Consider the following 18,713-nt stretch of genomic DNA (forward strand, 5'->3'; position numbering starts at 1 on the left):
GAGCAGGAGAAGCGGCTGCTTCGCGCACACAACAGCGGAGCGGCAGCCCTACGCTCCGAAGCGCTGCTTCAGCCGAAAGACGCCGGCCACCGGCGCTTGGCTTCGGACAGCTCCGGAGAGCCGTAGTGTGCGTCTGCACTAGACTGCATCCTAGCGAAAAGCTTTGGCAGTGTGTCTCGCAGAGAGATAGCTTAGGAGCGCAGCGCACTTATGCCTCCCTTGTCCAGAAACACGATTTTACTGCACACTCCAAAAACAGTACTCTTCCCAGGGCAATATATAAGCTGCTTTCTGACGGCCGTGATCTTTCGATTACTCTTGCCCAGCTCGTTGTTTTAACGTGCACATGCCGTCCAGGCATTCAGTGCACAGTGAAAGCAATCGCAAAAGTCCAGCAGCTGCTGACTCCCAAACACAAGGCGCTGGCTATGTTCTTGCTTCTCGACAACTCAACGCAGCCCTTCATTTCTGCAGTTGCCATCGAGGTCTCTGCATGTCGGAGACTCAGAGGACGAGCACGAGTTTCCCAGGAGGGGCTGCATCAGGAGGAATTCAAAACTCAGGGAATTTGTCCTGGAACACCTTCCATAAGGATGCTAGAAGGGAATTGAAGAGGCAGGCGTGCGGCCACCACCGTCCTCTAGCAGTCCTTAGGGTGCGCGCAGAAGCCCGGTGCTCTGCGGCTTCGTTCTTCGCCCCCGTACAAGCTACTGCTCTGTCCGGCTCCCGGAGCAGGAGAAGCGGCTGCTTCGCGCACACAACAGCGGAGAGGCAGCCCTACGCTCCGAAGCGCTGCTTCAGCCGAAAGACGCCGGCCACCGGCGCTTGGCTTCGGACAGCTCCGGAGAGCCGTAGTGTGCGTCTGCACTAGACTGCATCCTAGCGAAAAGCTTTGGCAGTGTGTCTCGCAGAGAGATAGCTTAGGAGCGCAGCGCACTTATGCCTCCCTTGTCTAGAAACACGATTTTACTGCACACTCCAAAAACAGTACTCTTCCCAGGGCAATATATAAGCTGCTTTCTGATGGCCGTGATCCCTCCCTGCTCTTGCCCAGCTCGTTGTTTTAACGTGCACATGCCGTCCTGGCATTCAGTGCACAGTGAAAGCAATCGCAAAAGTCCAGCAGCTGCTGACTCCCAAACACAAGGCGCTGTCTACGTTCTTGCTTCTCCACACTTCAACAGAGTCCTTCATTTCTGCAGCTGCCATCGTGTTTTCTGCATCTCGAGCCTTCTGGGACGAGCAGAAATTTCCCAGGAGGGGCTGCATCAGGACGAAGTCAAAACCCAGGAAAGTTGTCTCGGAACACCTTCAATAAAGCATGCCAGCAGTGCATTGAAAAGGCAGGGAGCTTTAGCCACCGTCCTCTAGCAGTCGCAAGGCTGTGCACACAATGTCGTCTCCCTGCGGCAATGTTCTTCGCCCTCGTGCAAGCTACCGCTCTGTCCGGCTCCCGGAGCAGGAGAAGCGGCTGCTTCGCGCACACAACAGCGGAGCGGCAGCCCTACGCTCCGAAGCGCTGCTTCAGCCGAAAGACGCCGGCCACCGGCGCTTGGCTTCGGACAGCTCCGGAGAGCCGTAGTGTGCGTCTGCACTAGACTGCATCCTAGCGAAAAGCTTTGGCAGTGTGTCTCGCAGGGAGATAGCTTAGGAGCGCAGCGCACTTATGCCTCCCTTGTCCAGAAACACGATTTTACTGCACACTCCAAAAACACTGCTCTTTCCATGTTACTATGTAACCTGATGTCTGACGCCCGTTCTCTTCTGCCCACTCTTGCCCAGCTGGTTGTTGCAGCGTGCACGTGCCTTCCTGGCATTAAGATCACAGTGAAAGCAATCGCAAAAGTCCAGCAGCTGCTGACTCCCAAACACAAGGCGCTTGTCTACGTTCTTGCTTCTCGACAACTCAACGCAGCCCTTCATTTCTGCAGCTGCCATCGAGTTTTCTGCATCTCGAGCCTTCTGGGACGAGCAGAAATTTCTCAGGAGGGGCTGCATCAGGACGAAGTCAAAACCCAGGAAAGTTGTCTCGGAACACCTTCAATAAAGCATGCCAGCAGTGCATTGAAAAGGCAGGGAGCTTTAGCCACCGTCCTCTAGCAGTCGCAAAGCTGTGCACACAATGTCGTCTCCCTGCGGCAACGTTCTTCGCCCTCGTGCAAGCTACCGCTCTGTCCGGCTCCCGGAGCAGGAGAAGCGGCTGCTTCGCGCACACAACAGCGGAGCGGCAGCCCTACGCTCCGAAGCGCTGCTTCAGCCGAAAGACGCCGGCCACCGGCGCTTGGCTTCGGACAGCTCCGGAGAGCTGTAGTGTGCGTCTGCACTAGACTGCATCCTAGCGAAAAGCTTTGGCAGTGTGTCTCGCAGAGAGATAGCTTAGGAGCGCAGCGAACTTATGCCTCCCTTGCCCAGAAACACGATTTTACTGCACACTCCAAAAACAGTACTCTTCCCAGGGCAATATATAAGCTGCTTTCTGACGGCCGTGATCTTTCGATTACTCTTGCGCAGCTCGTTATTTCAGCGTGCACGTGCCGACCTGGCATTCAGTGCACAGTGAAAGCAATCACAAAAGTCCAGCAGCTGCTGACTCCCAAACACAAGGCGCTGTCTACGTTCTTGCTTCTCCACACTTCAACAGAGTCCTTCATTTCTGCAGCTGCCATCGAGTTTTCTGCATCTCGAGCCTTCTGGGACGAGCACCAATTTCCCAGGAGGGGCTGCATCAGGACGAAGTCAAAACCCAGGAAAGTTGTCTCGGAACACCTTCAATAAAGCATGCCAGCAGTGCATTGAAGAGGCAGGGAGCTTTAGCCACCGTCCTCTAGCAGTCGCAAAGCTGTGCACACAATGTCGTCTCCCTGCGGCAACGTTCTTCGCCCTCGTGCAAGCTACCGCTCTGTCCGGCTCCCGGAGCAGGAGAAGCGGCTGCTTCGCGCACACAACAGCGGAGCGGCAGCCCTACGCTCCGAAGCGCTGCTTCAGCCGAAAGACGCCGGCCACCGGCGCTTGGCTTCGGACAGCTCCGGGGAGCCGTAGTGTGCGTCTGCACTAGACTGTATCCTAGCGAAAAGCTTTGGCAGTGTGTCTCGCAGAGAGATAGCTTAGGAGCGCAGCGCACTTATGCCTCCCTTGTCCAGAAACACGATTTTACTGCACACTCCAAAAACAGTACTCTTCCCAGGGCAATATATAAGCTGCTTTCTGACGGCCGTGATCTTTCGATTACTCTTGCCCAGCTCGTTCTTTTAACGTGCACATGCCGTCCAGGCATTCAGTGCACAGTGAAAGCAATCGCAAAAGTCCAGCAGCTGCTGACTCCCAAACACAAGGCGCTGGCTATGTTCTTGCTTCTCGACAACTCAACGCAGCCCTTCATTTCTGCAGTTGCCATCGAGGTCTCTGCATGTCGGAGACTCAGAGGACGAGCACGAGTTTCCCAGGAGGGGCTGCATCAGGAGGAAGTCAAAACTCAGGGAATTTGTCCTGGAACACCTTCCATAAGGATGCTAGAAGGGAATTGAAGAGGCAGGCGTGCGGCCACCACCGTCCTCTAGCAGTCCTTAGGGTGCGCGCAGAAGCCCGGTGCTCTGCGGCTTCGTTCTTCGCCCCCGTACAAGCTACCGCTCTGTCCGGCTCCCGGAGCAGGAGAAGCGGCTGCTTCGCGCACACAACAGCGGAGAGGCAGCCCTACGCTCCGAAGCGCTGCTTCAGCCGAAAGACGCCGGCCACCGGCGCTTGGCTTCGGACAGCTCCGGAGAGCCGTAGTGTGCGTCTGCACTAGACTGCATCCTAACGAAAAGCTTTGGCAGTGTGTCTCGCAGGGAGATAGCTTAGGAGCGCAGCGCACTTATGCCTCCCTTGTCCAGAAACACGATTTTACTACACACTCCAAAAACACTGCTCTTTCCATGTTACTATGTAACCTGATGTCTGACGCCCGTTCTCTTCTGCCCACTCTTGCCCAGCTGGTTGTTGCAGCGTGCACGTGCCTTCCTGGCATTAAGAGCACAGTGAAAGCAATCGCAAAAGTCCAGCAGCTGATGACTCCCAAACACAAGGCGCTGGCTATGTTCTTGCTTCTCCACACTTCAACAGAGTCCTTCATTTCTGCAGCTGCCATCGAGTTTTCTGCATCTCGAGCCTTCTGGGACGAGCACCAATTTCCCAGGAGGGGCTGCATCAGGACGAAGTCAAAACCCAGGAAAGTTGTCTCGGAACACCTTCAATAAAGCATGCCAGCAGTGCATTGAAAAGGCAGGGAGCTTTAGCCACCGTCCTCTAGCAGTCGCAAAGCTGTGCACACAATGTCGTCTCCCTGCGGCAACGTTCTTCGCCCTCGTGCAAGCTACCGCTCTGTCCGGCTCCCGGAGCAGGAGAAGCGGCTGCTTCGCGCACACAACAGCGGAGCGGCAGCCCTACGCTCCGAAGCGCTGCTTCAGCCGAAAGACGCCGGCCACCGGCGCTTGGCTTCGGACAGCTCCGGAGAGCCGTAGTGTGCGTCTGCACTAGACTGCATCCTAGCGAAAAGCTTTGGCAGTGTGTCTCGCAGAGAGATAGCTTAGGAGCGCAGCGCACTTATGCCTCCCTTGTCCAGAAACACGATTTTACTGCACACTCCAAAAACAGTACTCTTCCCAGGGCAATATATAAGCTGCTTTCTGACGGCCGTGATCTTTTGATTACTCTTGCCCAGCTCGTTCTTTTAACGTGCACATGCCGTCCAGGCATTCAGTGCACAGTGAAAGCAATCGCAAAAGTCCAGCAGCTGCTGACTCCCAAACACAAGGCGCTGGCTATGTTCTTGCTTCTCGACAACTCAACGCAGCCCTTCATTTCTGCAGTTGCCATCGAGGTCTCTGCATGTCGGAGACTCAGAGGACGAGCACGAGTTTCCCAGGAGGGGCTGCATCAGGAGGAAGTCAAAACTCAGGGAATTTGTCCTGGAACACCTTCCATAAGGATGCTAGAAGGGAATTGAAGAGGCAGGCGTGCGGCCACCACCGTCCTCTAGCAGTCCTTAGGGTGCGCGCAGAAGCCCGGTGCTCTGCGGCTTCGTTCTTCGCCCCCGTACAAGCTAGCGCTCTGTCCGGCTCCCGGAGCAGGAGAAGCGGCTGCTTCGCGCACACAACAGCGGAGAGGCAGCCCTACGCTCCGAAGCGCTGCTTCAGCCGAAAGACGCCGGCCACCGGCGCTTGGCTTCGGACAGCTCCGGAGAGCCGTAGTGTGCGTCTGCACTAGACTGCATCCTAGCGAAAAGCTTTGGCAGTGTGTCTCGCAGAGAGATAGCTTAGGAGCGCAGCGCACTTATGCCTCCCTTGTCTAGAAACACGATTTTACTGCACACTCCAAAAACAGTACTCTTCCCAGGGCAATATATAAGCTGCTTTCTGATGGCCGTGATCCCTCCCTGCTCTTGCCCAGCTCGTTGTTTTAACGTGCACATGCCGTCCTGGCATTCAGTGCACAGTGAAAGCAATCGCAAAAGTCCAGCAGCTGCTGACTCCCAAACACAAGGCGCTGTCTACGTTCTTGCTTCTCCACACTTCAACAGAGTCCTTCATTTCTGCAGCTGCCATCGTGTTTTCTGCATCTCGAGCCTTCTGGGACGAGCAGAAATTTCCCAGGAGGGGCTGCATCAGGACGAAGTCAAAACCCAGGAAAGTTGTCTCGGAACACCTTCAATAAAGCATGCCAGCAGTGCATTGAAAAGGCAGGGAGCTTTAGCCACCGTCCTCTAGCAGTCGCAAGGCTGTGCACACAATGTCGTCTCCCTGCGGCAACGTTCTTCGCCCTCGTGCAAGCTACCGCTCTGTCCGGCTCCCGGAGCAGGAGAAGCGGCTGCTTCGCGCACACAACAGCGGAGAGGCAGCCCTACGCTCCGAAGCGCTGCTTCAGCCGAAAGACACCGGCCACCGGCGCTTGGCTTCGGACAGCTCCGGAGAGCCGTAGTGTGCGTCTGCACTAGACTGCATCCTAGCGAAAAGCTTTGGCAGTGTGTCTCGCAGGGAGATAGCTTAGGAGCGCAGCGCACTTATGCCTCCCTTGCCCAGAAACACGATTTTACTGCACACTCCAAAAACACTGCTCTTTCCATGTTACTATGTAACCTGATGTCTGACGCCCGTTCTCTTCTGCCCACTCTTGCCCAGCTGCTTGTTGCAGCGTGCACGTGCCTTCCTGGCATTAAGAGCACAGTGAAAGCAATCGCAAAAGTCCAGCAGCTGCTGACTCCCAAACACAAGGCGCTTGTCTACGTTCTTGCTTCTCGACAACTCAACGCAGCCCTTCATTTCTGCAGCTGCCATCGAGTTTTCTGCATCTCGAGCCTTCTGGGACGAGCACCAATTTCCCAGGAGGGGCTGCATCAGGACGAAGTCAAAACCCAGGAAAGTTGTCTCGGAACACCTTCAATAAAGCATGCCAGCAGTGCATTGAAAAGGCAGGGAGCTTTAGCCACCGTCCTCTAGCAGTCGCAAAGCTGTGCACACAATGTCGTCTCCCTGCGGCAACGTTCTTCGCCCTCGTGCAAGCTACCGCTCTGTCCGGCTCCCGGAGCAGGAGAAGCGGCTGCTTCGCGCACACAACAGCGGAGAGGCAGCCCTACGCTCCGAAGCGCTGCTTCAGCCGAAAGACGCCGGCCACCGGCGCTTGGCTTCGGACAGCTCCGGAGAGCCGTAGTGTGCGTCTGCACTAGACTGCATCCTAGTGAAAAGCTTTGGCAGTGTGTCTCGCAGAGAGATAGCTTAGGAGCGCAGCGCACTTATGCCTCCCTTGCCCAGAAACACGATTTTACTGCACACTCCAAAAACAGTACTCTTCCCAGGGCAATATATAAGCTGCTTTCTGACGGCCGTGATCTTTCGATTACTCTTGCGCAGCTCGTTATTTCAGCGTGCACGTGCCGACCTGGCATTCAGTGCACAGTGAAAGCAATCACAAAAGTCCAGCAGCTGCTGACTCCCAAACACAAGGCGCTGTCTACGTTCTTGCTTCTCCACACTTCAACAGAGTCCTTCATTTCTGCAGCTGCCATCAAGTTTTCTGCATCTCGAGCCTTCTGGGACGAGCACAAATTTCCCACGAGGGGCTGCATCAGGACGAAGTCAAAACCCAGGAAAGTTGTCTCGGAACACCTTCAATAAAGCATGCCAGCAGTGCATTGAAAAGGCAGGGAGCTTTAGCCACCGTCCTCTAGCAGTCGCAAAGCTGTGCACACAATGTCGTCTCCCTGCGGCAACGTTCTTCGCCCTCGTGCAAGCTACCGCTCTGTCCGGCTCCCGGAGCAGGAGAAGCGGCTGCTTCGCGCACACAACAGCGGAGCGGCAGCCCTACGCTCCGAAGCGCTGCTTCAGCCGAAAGACGCCGGCCACCGGCGCTTGGCTTCGGACAGCTCCGGAGAGCCGTAGTGTGCGTCTGCACTAGACTGCATCCTAGCGAAAAGCTTTGGCAGTGTGTCTCGCAGAGAGATAGCTTAGGAGCGCAGCGCACTTATGCCTCCCTTGTCCAGAAACACGATTTTACTGCACACTCCAAAAACAGTACTCTTCCCAGGGCAATATATAAGCTGCTTTCTGACGGCCGTGATCTTTCGATTACTCTTGCCCAGCTCGTTGTTGTAACGTGCACATGCCGTCCAGGCATTCAGTGCACAGTGAAAGCAATCGCAAAAGTCCAGCAGCTGCTGACTCCCAAACACAAGGCGCTGTCTACGTTCTTGCTTCTCGACAACTCAACGCAGCCCTTCATTTCTGCAGCTGCCATCGTGTTTTCTGCATCTCGAGCCTTCTGGGACGAGCAGAAATTTCCCAGGAGGGGCTGCATCAGGACGAAGTCAAAACCCAGGAAAGTTGTCTCGGAACACCTTCAATAAAGCATGCCAGCAGTGCATTGAAAAGGCAGGGAGCTTTAGCCACCGTCCTCTAGCAGTCGCAAGGCTGTGCACACAATGTCGTCTCCCTGCGGCAACGTTCTTCGCCCTCGTGCAAGCTACCGCTCTGTCCGGCTCCCGGAGCAGGAGAAGCGGCTGCTTCGCGCACACAACAGCGGAGAGGCAGCCCTATGCTCCGAAGCGCTGCTTCAGCCGAAAGACGCCGGCCACCGGCGCTTGGCTTCGGACAGCTCCGGAGAGCCGTAGTGTGCGTCTGCACTAGACTGCATCCTAGCGAAAAGCTTTGGCAGTGTGTCTCGCAGGGAGATAGCTTAGGAGCGCAGCGCACTTATGCCTCCCTTGCCCAGAAACACGATTTTACTGCACACTCCAAAAACACTGCTCTTTCCATGTTACTATGTAACCTGATGTCTGACGCCCGTTCTCTTCTGCCCACTCTTGCCCAGCTGGTTGTTGCAGCGTGCACGTGCCTTCCTGGCATTAAGAGCACAGTGAAAGCAATCGCAAAAGTCCAGCAGCTGCTGACTCCCAAACACAAGGCGCTTGTCTACGTTCTTGCTTCTCGACAACTCAACGCAGCCCTTCATTTCTGCAGCTGCCATCGAGTTTTCTGCATCTCGAGCCTTCTGGGACGAGCACCAATTTCCCAGGAGGGGCTGCATCAGGACGAAGTCAAAACCCAGGAAAGTTGTCTCGGAACACCTTCAATAAAGCATGCCAGCAGTGCATTGAAAAGGCAGGGAGCTTTAGCCACCGTCCTCTAGCAGTCGCAAAGCTGTGCACACAATGTCGTCTCCCTGCGGCAACGTTCTTCGCCCTCGTGCAAGCTACCGCTCTGTCCGGCTCCCGGAGCAGGAGAAGCGGCTGCTTCGCGCACACAACAGCGGAGCGGCAGCCCTACGCTCCGAAGCGCTGCTTCAGCCGAAAGACGCCGGCCACCGGCGCTTGGCTTCGGACAGCTCCGGAGAGCCGTAGTGTGCGTCTGCACTAGACTGCATCCTAGCGAAAAGCTTTGGCAGTGTGTCTCGCAGAGAGATAGCTTAGGAGCGCAGCGCACTTATGCCTCCCTTGTCCAGAAACACGATTTTACTGCACACTCCAAAAACAGTACTCTTCCCAGGGCAATATATAAGCTGCTTTCTGACGGCCGTGATCTTTCGATTACTCTTGCCCAGCTCGTTGTTTTAACGTGCACATGCCGTCCAGGCATTCAGTGCACAGTGAAAGCAATCGCAAAAGTCCAGCAGCTGCTGACTCCCAAACACAAGGCGCTGGCTATGTTCTTGCTTCTCGACAACTCAACGCAGCCCTTCATTTCTGCAGTTGCCATCGAGGTCTCTGCATGTCGGAGACTCAGAGGACGAGCACGAGTTTCCCAGGAGGGGCTGCATCAGGAGGAATTCAAAACTCAGGGAATTTGTCCTGGAACACCTTCCATAAGGATGCTAGAAGGGAATTGAAGAGGCAGGCGTGCGGCCACCACCGTCCTCTAGCAGTCCTTAGGGTGCGCGCAGAAGCCCGGTGCTCTGCGGCTTCGTTCTTCGCCCCCGTACAAGCTAGCGCTCTGTCCGGCTCCCGGAGCAGGAGAAGCGGCTGCTTCGCGCACACAACAGCGGAGAGGCAGCCCTACGCTCCGAAGCGCTGCTTCAGCCGAAAGACGCCGGCCACCGGCGCTTGGCTTCGGACAGCTCCGGAGAGCCGTAGTGTGCGTCTGCACTAGACTGCATCCTAGCGAAAAGCTTTGGCAGTGTGTCTCGCAGAGAGATAGCTTAGGAGCGCAGCGCACTTATGCCTCCCTTGTCCAGAAACACGATTTTACTGCACACTCCAAAAACAGTACTCTTCCCAGGGCAATATATAAGCTGCTTTCTGATGGCCGTGATCCCTCCCTGCTCTTGCCCAGCTCGTTGTTTTAACGTGCACATGCCGTCCTGGCATTCAGTGCACAGTGAAAGCAATCGCAAAAGTCCAGCAGCTGCTGACTCCCAAACACAAGGCGCTGTCTACGTTCTTGCTTCTCCACACTTCAACAGAGTCCTTCATTTCTGCAGCTGCCATCGTGTTTTCTGCATCTCGAGCCTTCTGGGACGAGCAGAAATTTCCCAGGAGGGGCTGCATCAGGACGAAGTCAAAACCCAGGAAAGTTGTCTCGGAACACCTTCAATAAAGCATGCCAGCAGTGCATTGAAAAGGCAGGGAGCTTTAGCCACCGTCCTCTAGCAGTCGCAAGGCTGTGCACACAATGTCGTCTCCCTGCGGCAACGTTCTTCGCCCTCGTGCAAGCTACCGCTCTGTCCGGCTCCCGGAGCAGGAGAAGCGGCTGCTTCGCGCACACAACAGCGGAGCGGCAGCCGTCCGCTCCGAAGCGCTGCTTCAGCCGAAAGACGCCGGCCACCGGCGCTTGGCTTCGGACAGCTCCGGAGAGCCGTAGTGTGCGTCTGCACTAGACTGCATCCTAGCGAAAAGCTTTGGCAGTGTGTCTCGCAGGGAGATAGCTTAGGAGCGCAGCGCACTTATGCCTCCCTTGTCCAGAAACACGATTTTACTGCACACTCCAAAAACACTGCTCTTTCCATGTTACTATGTAACCTGATGTCTGACGCCCGTTCTCCTCTGCCCACTCTTGCCCAGCTGGTTGTTGCAGCGTGCACGTGCCTTCCTGGCATTAAGATCACAGTGAAAGCAATCGCAAAAGTCCAGCAGCTGCTGACTCCCAAACACAAGGCGCTTGTCTACGTTCTTGCTTCTCCACACTTCAACAGAGTCCTTCATTTCTGCAGCTGCCATCGAGTTTTCTGCATCTCGAGCCTTCTGGGACGAGCACCAATTTCCCAGGAGGGGCTGCATCAGGACGAAGTCAAAACCCAGGAAAGTTGTCTCGGAACACCTTCAATAAAGCATGCCAGCAGTGCATTGAAAAGGCAGGGAGCTTTAGCCACCGTCCTCTAGCAGTCGCAAAGCTGTGCACACAATGTCGTCTCCCTGCGGCAACGTTCTTCGCCCTCGTGCAAGCTACCGCTCTGTCCGGCTCCCGGAGCAGGAGAAGCGGCTGCTTCGCGCACACAACAGCGGAGCGGCAGCCCTACGCTCCGAAGCGCTGCTTCAGCCGAAAGACGCCGGCCACCGGCGCTTGGCTTCGGACAGCTCCGGAGAGCCGTAGTGTGCGTCTGCACTAGACTGCATCCTAGCGAAAAGCTTTGGCAGTGTGTCTCGCAGAGAGATAGCTTAGGAGCGCAGCGCACTTATGCCTCCCTTGCCCAGAAACACGATTTTACTGCACACTCCAAAAACAGTACTCTTTACAGGGCAATATATAAGCTGCTTTCTGATGGCCGTGATCCCTCCCTGCTCTTGCCCAGCTCGTTGTTTTAACGTGCACAGGCCGTCCTGGCATTCAGTGCACAGTGAAAGCAATCGCAAAAGTCCAGCAGCTGCTGACTCCCAAACACAAGGCGCTTGTCTACGTTCTTGCTTCTCCACACTTCAACAGAGTCCTTCATTTCTGCAGCTGCCATCGAGTTTTCTGCATCTCGAGCCTTCTGGGACGAGCACCAATTTCCCAGGAGGGGCTGCATCAGGACGAAGTCAAAACCCAGGAAAGTTGTCTCGGAACACCTTCAATAAAGCATGCCAGCAGTGCATTGAAAAGGCAGGGAGCTTTAGCCACCGTCCTCTAGCAGTCGCAAAGCTGTGCACACAATGTCGTCTCCCTGCGGCAACGTTCTTCGCCCTCGTGCAAGCTACCGCTCTGTCCGGCTCCCGGAGCAGGAGAAGCGGCTGCTTCGCGCACACAACAGCGGAGCGGCAGCCCTACGCTCCGAAGCGCTGCTTCAGCCGAAAGACGCCGGCCACCGGCGCTTGGCTTCGGACAGCTCCGGAGAGCCGTAGTGTGCGTCTGCACTAGACTGCATCCTAGCGAAAAGCTTTGGCAGTGTGTCTCGCAGAGAGATAGCTTAGGAGCGCAGCGCACTTATGCCTCCCTTGTCCAGAAACACGATTTTACTGCACACTCCAAAAACAGTACTCTTCCCAGGGCAATATATAAGCTGCTTTCTGACGGCCGTGATCTTTCGATTACTCTTGCCCAGCTCGTTGTTTTAACGTGCACATGCCGTCCAGGCATTCAGTGCACAGTGAAAGCAATCGCAAAAGTCCAGCAGCTGCTGACTCCCAAACACAAGGCGCTGGCTATGTTCTTGCTTCTCGACAACTCAACGCAGCCCTTCATTTCTGCAGTTGCCATCGAGGTCTCTGCATGTCGGAGACTCAGAGGACGAGCACGAGTTTCCCAGGAGGGGCTGCATCAGGAGGAATTCAAAACTCAGGGAATTTGTCCTGGAACACCTTCCATAAGGATGCTAGAAGGGAATTGAAGAGGCAGGCGTGCGGCCACCACCGTCCTCTAGCAGTCCTTAGGGTGCGCGCAGAAGCCCGGTGCTCTGCGGCTTCGTTCTTCGCCCCCGTACAAGCTACTGCTCTGTCCGGCTCCCGGAGCAGGAGAAGCGGCTGCTTCGCGCACACAACAGCGGAGAGGCAGCCCTACGCTCCGAAGCGCTGCTTCAGCCGAAAGACGCCGGCCACCGGCGCTTGGCTTCGGACAGCTCCGGAGAGCCGTAGTGTGCGTCTGCACTAGACTGCATCCTAGCGAAAAGCTTTGGCAGTGTGTCTCGCAGAGAGATAGCTTAGGAGCGCAGCGCACTTATGCCTCCCTTGTCCAGAAACACGATTTTACTGCACACTCCAAAAACAGTACTCTTCCCAGGGCAATATATAAGCTGCTTTCTGATGGCCGTGATCCCTCCCTGCTCTTGCCCAGCTCGTTGTTTTAACGTGCACATGCCGTCCTGGCATTCAGTGCACAGTGAAAGCAATCGCAAAAGTCCAGCAGCTGCTGACTCCCAAACACAAGGCGCTGTCTACGTTCTTGCTTCTCCACACTTCAACAGAGTCCTTCATTTCTGCAGCTGCCATCGTGTTTTCTGCATCTCGAGCCTTCTGGGACGAGCAGAAATTTCCCAGGAGGGGCTGCATCAGGACGAAGTCAAAACCCAGGAAAGTTGTCTCGGAACACCTTCAATAAAGCATGCCAGCAGTGCATTGAAAAGGCAGGGAGCTTTAGCCACCGTCCTCTAGCAGTCGCAAGGCTGTGCACACAATGTCGTCTCCCTGCGGCAACGTTCTTCGCCCTCGTGCAAGCTACCGCTCTGTCCGGCTCCCGGAGCAGGAGAAGCGGCTGCTTCGCGCACACAACAGCGGAGAGGCAGCCGTCCGCTCCGAAGCGCTGCTTCAGCCGAAAGACGCCGGCCACCGGCGCTTGGCTTCGGACAGCTCCGGAGAGCCGTAGTGTGCGTCTGCACTAGACTGCATCCTAGCGAAAAGCTTTGGCAGTGTGTCTCGCAGAGAGATAGCTTAGGAGCGCAGCGCACTTATGCCTCCCTTGCCCAGAAACACGATTTTACTGCACACTCCAAAAACAGTACTCTTTACAGGGCAATATATAAGCTGCTTTCTGATGGCCGTGATCCCTCCCTGCTCTTGCCCAGCTCGTTGTTTTAACGTGCACAGGCCGTCCTGGCATTCAGTGCACAGTGAAAGCAATCGCAAAAGTCCAGCAGCTGCTGACTCCCAAACACAAGGCGCTTGTCTACGTTCTTGCTTCTCCACACTTCAACAGAGTCCTTCATTTCTGCAGCTGCCATCGAGTTTTCTGCATCTCGAGCCTTCTGGGACGAGCACCAATTTCCCAGGAGGGGCTGCATCAGGACGAAGTCAAAACCCAGGAAAGTTGTCTCGGAACACCTTCAATAAAGCATGCCAGCAGTGCATTGAAAAGGCAGGGAGCTTTAGCCACCGTCCTCTAGCAGTCGCAAAGCTGTGCACACAATGTCGTCTCCCTGCGGCAACGTTCTTCGCCCTCGTGCAAGCTACCGCTCTGTCCGGCTCCCGGAGCAGGAGAAGCGGCTCCTTCGCGCACACAACAGCGGAGCGGCAGCCCTACGCTCCGAAGCGCTGCTTCAGCCGAAAGACGCCGGCCACCGGCGCTTGGCTTCGGACAGCTCCGGAGAGCCGTAGTGTGCGTCTGCACTAGACTGCATCCTAGCGAAAAGCTTTGGCAGTGTGTCTCGCAGAGAGATAGCTTAGGAGCGCAGCGCACTTATGCCTCCCTTGTCCAGAAACACGATTTTACTGCACACTCCAAAAACAGTACTCTTCCCAGGGCAATATATAAGCTGCTTTCTGACGGCCGTGATCTTTCGATTACTCTTGCCCAGCTCGTTGTTTTAACGTGCACATGCCGTCCTGGAATTCAGTGCACAGTGAAATCAATCGCAAAAGTCCAGCAGCTGCTGACTCCCAAACACAAGGCGCTGGCTATGTTCTTGCTTCTCGACAACTCAACGCAGCCCTTCATTTCTGCAGTTGCCATCGAGGTCTCTGCATGTCGGAGACTCAGAGGACGAGCACGAGTTTCCCAGGAGGGGCTGCATCAGGAGGAAGTCAAAACTCAGGGAATTTGTCCTGGAACACCTTCCATAAGGATGCTAGAAGGGAATTGAAGAGGCAGGCGTGCGGCCACCACCGTCCTCTAGCAGTCCTTAGGGTGCGCGCAGAAGCCCGGTGCTCTGCGGCTTCGTTCTTCGCCCCCGTACAAGCTACCGCTCTGTCCGGCTCCCGGAGCAGGAGAAGCGGCTGCTTCGCGCACACAACAGCGGAGAGGCAGCCCTACGCTCCGAAGCGCTGCTTCAGCCGAAAGACGCCGGCCACCGGCGCTTGGCTTCGGACAGCTCCGGAGAGCCGTAGTGTGCGTCTGCACTAGACTGCATCCTAGCGAAAAGCTTTGGCAGTGTGTCTCGCAGAGAGATAGCTTAGGAGCGCAGCGCACTTATGCCTCCCTTGTCCAGAAACACGATTTTACTGCACACTCCAAAAACAGTACTCTTCCCAGGGCAATATATAAGCTGCTTTCTGACGGCCGTGATCTTTCGATTACTCTTGCCCAGCTCGTTCTTTTAACGTGCACATGCCGTCCAGGCATTCAGTGCACAGTGAAAGCAATCGCAAAAGTCCAGCAGCTGCTGACTCCCAAACACAAGGCGCTGGCTATGTTCTTGCTTCTCGACAACTCAACGCAGCCCTTCATTTCTGCAGTTGCCATCGAGGTCTCTGCATGTCGGAGACTCAGAGGACGAGCACGAGTTTCCCAGGAGGGGCTGCATCAGGAGGAATTCAAAACTCAGGGAATTTGTCCTGGAACACCTTCCATAAGGATGCTAGAAGGGAATTGAAGAGGCAGGCGTGCGGCCACCACCGTCCTCTAGCAGTCCTTAGGGTGCGCGCAGAAGCCCGGTGCTCTGCGGCTTCGTTCTTCGCCCCCGTACAAGCTACTGCTCTGTCCGGCTCCCGGAGCAGGAGAAGCGGCTGCTTCGCGCACACAACAGCGGAGAGGCAGCCCTACGCTCCGAAGCGCTGCTTCAGCCGAAAGACGCCGGCCACCGGCGCTTGGCTTCGGACAGCTCCGGAGAGCCGTAGTGTGCGTCTGCACTAGACTGCATCCTAGCGAAAAGCTTTGGCAGTGTGTCTCGCAGAGAGATAGCTTAGGAGCGCAGCGCACTTATGCCTCCCTTGTCCAGAAACACGATTTTACTGCACACTCCAAAAACAGTACTCTTCCCAGGGCAATATATAAGCTGCTTTCTGATGGCCGTGATCCCTCCCTGCTCTTGCCCAGCTCGTTGTTTTAACGTGCACATGCCGTCCTGGCATTCAGTGCACAGTGAAAGCAATCGCAAAAGTCCAGCAGCTGCTGACTCCCAAACACAAGGCGCTGTCTACGTTCTTGCTTCTCCACACTTCAACAGAGTCCTTCATTTCTGCAGCTGCCATCGTGTTTTCTGCATCTCGAGCCTTCTGGGACGAGCACAAATTTCCCAGGAGGGGCTGCATCAGGACGAAGTCAAAACCCAGGAAAGTTGTCTCGGAACACCTTCAATAAAGCATGCCAGCAGTGCATTGAAAAGGCAGGGAGCTTTAGCCACCGTCCTCTAGCAGTCGCAAGGCTGTGCACACAATGTCGTCTCCCTGCGGCAACGTTCTTCGCCCTCGTGCAAGCTACCGCTCTGTCCGGCTCCCGGAGCAGGAGAAGCGGCTGCTTCGCGCACACAACAGCGGAGAGGCAGCCGTCCGCTCCGAAGCGCTGCTTCAGCCGAAAGACGCCGGCCACCGGCGCTTGGCTTCGGACAGCTCCGGAGAGCCGTAGTGTGCGTCTGCACTAGACTGCATCCTAGCGAAAAGCTTTGGCAGTGTGTCTCGCAGAGAGATAGCTTAGGAGCGCAGCGCACTTATGCCTCCCTTGCCCAGAAACACGATTTTACTGCACACTCCAAAAACAGTACTCTTTACAGGGCAATATATAAGCTGCTTTCTGATGGCCGTGATCCCTCCCTGCTCTTGCCCAGCTCGTTGTTTTAACGTGCACAGGCCGTCCTGGCATTCAGTGCACAGTGAAAGCAATCGCAAAAGTCCAGCAGCTGCTGACTCCCAAACACAAGGCGCTTGTCTACGTTCTTGCTTCTCCACACTTCAACAGAGTCCTTCATTTCTGCAGCTGCCATCGAGTTTTCTGCATCTCGAGCCTTCTGGGACGAGCACCAATTTCCCAGGAGGGGCTGCATCAGGACGAAGTCAAAACCCAGGAAAGTTGTCTCGGAACACCTTCAATAAAGCATGCCAGCAGTGCATTGAAAAGGCAGGGAGCTTTAGCCACCGTCCTCTAGCAGTCGCAAAGCTGTGCACACAATGTCGTCTCCCTGCGGCAACGTTCTTCGCCCTCGTGCAAGCTACCGCTCTGTCCGGCTCCCGGAGCAGGAGAAGCGGCTCCTTCGCGCACACAACAGCGGAGCGGCAGCCCTACGCTCCGAAGCGCTGCTTCAGCCGAAAGACGCCGGCCACCGGCGCTTGGCTTCGGACAGCTCCGGAGAGCCGTAGTGTGCGTCTGCACTAGACTGCATCCTAGCGAAAAGCTTTGGCAGTGTGTCTCGCAGAGAGATAGCTTAGGAGCGCAGCGCACTTATGCCTCCCTTGTCCAGAAACACGATTTTACTGCACACTCCAAAAACAGTACTCTTCCCAGGGCAATATATAAGCTGCTTTCTGACGGCCGTGATCTTTCGATTACTCTTGCCCAGCTCGTTGTTTTAACGTGCACATGCCGTCCTGGAATTCAGTGCACAGTGAAATCAATCGCAAAAGTCCAGCAGCTGCTGACTCCCAAACACAAGGCGCTGGCTATGTTCTTGCTTCTCGACAACTCAACGCAGCCCTTCATTTCTGCAGTTGCCATCGAGGTCTCTGCATGTCGGAGACTCAGAGGACGAGCACGAGTTTCCCAGGAGGGGCTGCATCAGGAGGAAGTCAAAACTCAGGGAATTTGTCCTGGAACACCTTCCATAAGGATGCTAGAAGGGAATTGAAGAGGCAGGCGTGCGGCCACCACCGTCCTCTAGCAGTCCTTAGGGTGCGCGCAGAAGCCCGGTGCTCTGCGGCTTCGTTCTTCGCCCCCGTACAAGCTACCGCTCTGTCCGGCTCCCGGAGCAGGAGAAGCGGCTGCTTCGCGCACACAACAGCGGAGAGGCAGCCCTACGCTCCGAAGCGCTGCTTCAGCCGAAAGACGCCGGCCACCGGCGCTTGGCTTCGGACAGCTCCGGAGAGCCGTAGTGTGCGTCTGCACTAGACTGCATCCTAGCGAAAAGCTTTGGCAGTGTGTCTCGCAGAGAGATAGCTTAGGAGCGCAGCGCACTTATGCCTCCCTTGTCCAGAAACACGATTTTACTGCACACTCCAAAAACAGTACTCTTCCCAGGGCAATATATAAGCTGCTTTCTGACGGCCGTGATCTTTCGATTACTCTTGCCCAGCTCGTTGTTTTAACGTGCACATGCCGTCCTGGCATTCAGTGCACAGTGAAAGCAATCGCAAAAGTACAGCAGCTGCTGACTCCCAAACACAAGGCGCTGTCTACGTTCTTGCTTCTCCACACTTCAACAGAGTCCTTCATTTCTGCAGCTGCCATCGTGTTTTCTGCATCTCGAGCCTTCTGGGACGAGCAGAAATTTCCCAGGAGGGGCTGCATCAGGACGAAGTCAAAACCCAGGAAAGTTGTCTCGGAACACCTTCAATAAAGCATGCCAGCAGTGCATTGAAAAGGCAGGGAGCTTTAGCCACCGTCCTCTAGCAGTCGCAAGGCTGTGCACACAATGTCGTCTCCCTGCGGCAACGTTCTTCGCCCTCGTGCAAGCTACCGCTCTGTCCGGCTCCCGGAGCAGGAGAAGCGGCTGCTTCGCGCACACAACAGCGGAGCGGCAGCCGTCCGCTCCGAAGCGCTGCTTCAGCCGAAAGACGCCGGCCACCGGCGCTTGGCTTCGGACAGCTCCGGAGAGCCGTAGTGTGCGTCTGCACTAGACTGCATCCTAGCGAAAAGCTTTGGCAGTGTGTCTCGCAGAGAGATAGCTTAGGAGCGCAGCGCACTTATGCCTCCCTTGTCCAGAAACACGATTTTACTGCACACTCCAAAAACAGTACTCTTCCCAGGGCAATATATAAGCTGCTTTCTGACGGCCGTGATCTTTCGATTACTCTTGCCCAGCTCGTTGTTTTAACGTGCACATGCCGTCCAGGCATTCAGTGCACAGTGAAAGCAATCGCAAAAGTCCAGCAGCTGCTGACTCCCAAACACAAGGCGCTGGCTATGTTCTTGCTTCTCGACAACTCAACGCAGCCCTTCATTTCTGCAGTTGCCATCGAGGTCTCTGCATGTCGGAGACTC

The sequence above is a fragment of the Lonchura striata genome, chromosome 6 (genome assembly GCF_050655825.1).
Source record: "Lonchura striata isolate lonStrDom1 chromosome 6, ASM5065582v1, whole genome shotgun sequence".
In the NCBI taxonomy this organism is placed as follows: Eukaryota; Metazoa; Chordata; class Aves; order Passeriformes; family Estrildidae; genus Lonchura; species Lonchura striata.